This window comes from Paralichthys olivaceus, chromosome 5 (assembly GCF_024713975.1).
Source record: "Paralichthys olivaceus isolate ysfri-2021 chromosome 5, ASM2471397v2, whole genome shotgun sequence".
In the NCBI taxonomy this organism is placed as follows: domain Eukaryota; kingdom Metazoa; phylum Chordata; class Actinopteri; order Pleuronectiformes; family Paralichthyidae; genus Paralichthys; species Paralichthys olivaceus.
This window is the reverse complement of record NC_091097.1, coordinates 23,441,733-23,446,049: the sequence shown is the minus strand read 5'-3', so window position 1 is coordinate 23,446,049 and position 4,317 is coordinate 23,441,733. Positions and strand designations below refer to the sequence as shown.

General features: G+C 39.1%; 3 non-coding genes and 1 pseudogene across 3 annotated transcripts; all 4 read left to right on the top strand.

Annotated features, from left to right (window-relative positions):
* The first annotated feature begins 2,241 nt into the window (after positions 1-2,241).
* LOC138408149 (5S ribosomal RNA) lies at positions 2,242-2,360 on the top strand. Its single transcript, XR_011241467.1, has one exon. It is a non-coding gene; the product is annotated as a 5S ribosomal RNA (ribosomal RNA).
* A 484-nt stretch (positions 2,361-2,844) lies between these two features.
* Positions 2,845-2,953, top strand: LOC138409739 (5S ribosomal RNA; annotated as a pseudogene).
* A 484-nt stretch (positions 2,954-3,437) lies between these two features.
* Positions 3,438-3,556, top strand: LOC138410084 (5S ribosomal RNA). Its single transcript, XR_011242880.1, has one exon. It is a non-coding gene; the product is annotated as a 5S ribosomal RNA (ribosomal RNA).
* A 483-nt stretch (positions 3,557-4,039) lies between these two features.
* On the top strand, positions 4,040-4,158 carry LOC138410073 (5S ribosomal RNA). Its single transcript, XR_011242869.1, has one exon. It is a non-coding gene; the product is annotated as a 5S ribosomal RNA (ribosomal RNA).
* The last annotated feature ends 159 nt before the right edge of the window (positions 4,159-4,317 follow it).

Sequence of the window (4,317 nt, the reverse complement as noted above, 5' to 3'; positions counted from 1 at the left end):
GAGAAGGGAGTGGTCACTTTGGGGGATCTGTATTGTGATGGTTCTTTAAAATCTTTTGGGGAGTTGGTGCGGTGGTTCAGCATCCCTACTTCCCACTTTTTTAGGTACCTGCAACTCCGACATATGTTAGGGTTTTTTTTGGGTCCGCTGTATCGGTTCCCCACAATGCAGAGCTCCTAGATAAAATTTTAAAGAGCTATGGAAAAGGACATGAAGCAGCTGTTTATTATTCTATGTTGATTCAGACTCTTGGTAATGGGCCCATTGCAGCTCTGCAGAAGACATGGGAAAGGGATCTGAACTTGAGATTTAGTGATGAGGATTGGATCGGAATTTGTAAAAATATTTAAGGAGTTTCAAGGGATGCAAGAGTACGCCTTATTCAATTTAAAATTATGCATCGTTTTTATTGGACTCCCTCCAGATTATTTAGATTAGGATTATTATCCACATCAGATTGTTGGTGATGCAAGTCTGAGGAAGGTACTTTGATTAATGTGTTATGGTTATGTCACAAAGTCCAAAAATTCTGGACCAATGTTTATATGATAATCTATGTGAGATTACACAGATGTAAATTCCATTTTGTCCTAGATTGTTTATTTTGAGTGATCATTCAGTTCTGACAGGACAGGATATAACATATTAAAAGCTTTGTCCAAAAAAGTATTATGATTGGCAGACAAATACTTGTCAGGGGATGGAAGACGGAGGGGGTGCCCTCTCTGCAAGAGTGGGCTGTGGAGATGGCACGAGTTGCAGCATTCGAAAAAATGTCATATAGACAACTGGGTAGACTGGATCTATATGAAGCAAAGTGGGGCAAATACTTAACTTCTTTAAGAGGCCCCTGAAAGGGGGTATGAAGTGGAGAGACGCAAGTTTTCAGTTAATTGTGTATAAATATATAAATGTGCTTCTTCTTATTTTTGTATGTATTTTATTTTGTGATTGTTACTTTATTCTCTTTATTTGTTAACAGAATATTGCATTAATGCAGTGCTTGTTGTATTTATTTCTTGTATTGACTTTCCCTCAAATCATTTTCTGTGTCTATTTTTGTTTTGGTTTATCTTACATCATGTCTTCATCAATGTAGTTAGTGTAACTGTAAAAGTTGTACATGAAGGAGCACAGGGGTAGATGTTGGTAACCAGAAAAGGATAAGCACAGATGGTGGTGTTTGTTTGTTTTGTTTTTTGTTTTTTTGTTTTTTGTTTGGAGGGGGGGGGGTTGTTATTGTTGAATAATGAAAATGAAAATAAAAACTGTTAATCACAAAAAAAAAGAAAAATAAAGTCTGAATTAACTGTCATTCCTCTGCATCTGAGTCCTTTTCAAGTACAGGCGTGACAGGAGGAAAAGAAAGAGGAGAGAGAAATAAATGTACTCCTACAAAAAGAGAGGGTTAGGAAAAAAAAATCCAGACCATAATTGTGAAATGTTTAATGTATCAAATAAATGAGATTGAAAAAGAAAAGATGCATACGAGTTATAGTGAGAAGCAGAGCTAAATATAAGAGAGGGGGAAATATGCTTTCTTCCTAGGGATGGAAAAAACTAAACAGAATAAAACTTATATCGAAAAAATGGAAAAATAGTAGAAACACCAGAGGACATTTTGTCAGCAATACACTTATTTTTCAAAAAATAGTTCTCAAGCGAAACAAATACTTGTGAAAGAAATAAACTTGTAATAAATAGCATTGACACAAAACTAGAAGAAAATGACAAACAATGGTGTGACATGCCGGTGTCCTTAGAAGAAATAGATACTGCAATTAAAGGCCTAAACAAAAATAAAAGTACTGGGGTGGATGGTCTACCAACAGAATTCTACAAAAAAGAATATGGAACCCTCACATCATCACTGAAAGGTGAGAGTGAGCATTCATCAGATTTGTTTCTAATCAAAACACTACTTTATTCATGTTTTATTAACATATCATTTTCAAATTGTCTTATTTGGAGAGAGCGATGAAAGAGCAGGGAGTTTACTCTGCATCAAGGAAACAACTGGATATGAAACACTGACAATATTGCTGAAGGTCATTTTTGAAAATTGTAATGATTTTTTTCTTGCAACGATATGACAATATTGCACCTTGAGATTGATTTTGGAACAATTGACCCCCCCGCCCACCCACACCTCAAGATTCTATGGTTGCAAAGCAACAGAAGAACCATTGATGATGGTGATTATTCACATGTATAAAGGAGGTATTGTGGGTGGAGTTAATCGCTTACGGCCATACCACCCTGAACATGCCCGATCTCGTCCGATCTCGGAAGCTAAGCAGGGTCGGGCCTGGTTAGTACTTGGATGGGAGACCGCCTGGGAATACCAGGTGCTGTAAGCTTTTTAGACTTTTCTTTGCAGAGGGCGCTGTTGCTGCTGCTTCAGAGGAGACACCTCTTGGAAAGAGCAGGAAAGACTGTTCATCAAAGGAAAAAAGAATATGGAACCCTCACATCATCGGTGAGAGTGAGCATTCATCAGATTTGTTTCTAATCAAAACACTACTTTATTCATGTTTTATTAACATATCATTTTCAAATCGTCTTATTTGGAGAGAGCGATGAAAGAGCAGGGAGTTTACTCTTCATAAGGGAAACAACTGGATATGAAACACTGACAATATTGCTGAAGGTCATTTTTGAAAATTGTAATGATTTTTTTCTTGCAACGATATGACAATATTGCACCTTGAGATTGATTTTGGAACAATTGACCCCCCCCGCCCACCCACACCTCAAGATTCTATGGTTGCAAAGCAACAGAAGAACCATTGATGATGGTGATGATTCACATGTATAAAGGAGGTATTGTGGGTGGAGTTAATAGCTTACGGCCATACCACCCTGAACACGACCGATCTCGGAAGCTAAGCAGGGTTGGGCCTGGTTAGTACTTGGATGGGAGACCGCCTAGGAATACCAGGTGCTGTAAGCTTTTTAGACTTTTCTTTGCAGAGGGCGCTGTTGCTGCTGCTTCAGAGGAGACACCTCTTGGAAAGAGCAGGAAAGACTGTTCATCAAAGGAAAAAAGAATATGGAACCCTCACATCATCGGTGAGAGTGAGCATTCATCAGATTTGTTTCTAATCAAAACACTACTTTATTCATGTTTTATTAACATATCATTTTCAAATTGTCTTATTTGGAGAGAGCGATGAAAGAGCAGGGAGTTTACTCTGCATCAAGGAAACAACTGGATATGAAACACTGACAATATTGCTGAAGGTCATTTTTGAAAATTGTAATGATTTTTTTCTTGCAACGATATGACAAAATTTCACCTTGAGATTGATTTTGGAACAATTGACCCCCCCAACCCACCCACACATCAAGATGCTATGGTTGCAAAGCAACAGAAGAACCATTGATGATGGTGATGATTCACATGTATAAAGGAGGTATTGTGGGTGGAGTTAATCGCTTACGGCCATACCACCCTGAACACGCCCGATCTCGTCCGATCTCGGAAGCTAAGCAGGGTTGGGCCTGGTTAGTACTTGGATGGGAGACCGCCTGGGAATACCAGGTGCTGTAAGCTTTTTAGACTTTTCTTTGCAGAGGGCGCTGTTGCTGCTGCTTCAGAGGAGACACCTCTTGGAAAGAGCAGGAAAGACTGTTCATCAAAGGAAAAAAGAATATGGAACCCTCACATCATCGGTGAGAGTGAGCATTCATCAGATTTGTTTCTAATCAAAACACTACTTTATTCATGTTTTATTAACATATCATTTTCAAATTGTCTTATTTGGAGAGAGCGATGAAAGAGCAGGGAGTTTACTCTGCATCAAGGAAACAACTGGATATGAAACACTGACAATATTGCTGAAGGTCATTTTTGAAAATTGTAATGATTTTTTTCTTGCAACGATATGACAATATTGCACCTTGAGATTGATTTTGGAACAATTGACCCCCCCGCCCACCCACACCTCAAGATTCTATGGTTGCAAAGCAACAGAAGAACCATTGATGATGGTGATGATTCACATGTATAAAGGAGGTATTGTGGGTGGAGTTAATCGCTTACGGCCATACCACCCTGAACACGCCCGATCTCGTCCGATCTCGGAAGCTAAGCAGGGTTGGGCCTGGTTAGTACTTGGATGGGAGACCGCCTGGGAATACCAGGTGCTGTAAGCTTTTTAGACTTTTCTTTGCAGAGGGCGCTGTTGCTGCTGCTTCAGAGGAGACACCTCTTGGAAAGAGCAGGAAAGACTGTTCATCAAAGGAAAAAAGAATATGGAACCCTCACATCATCGGTGAGAGTGAGCATTCATCAGATTTGTTTCTAATCAAAAC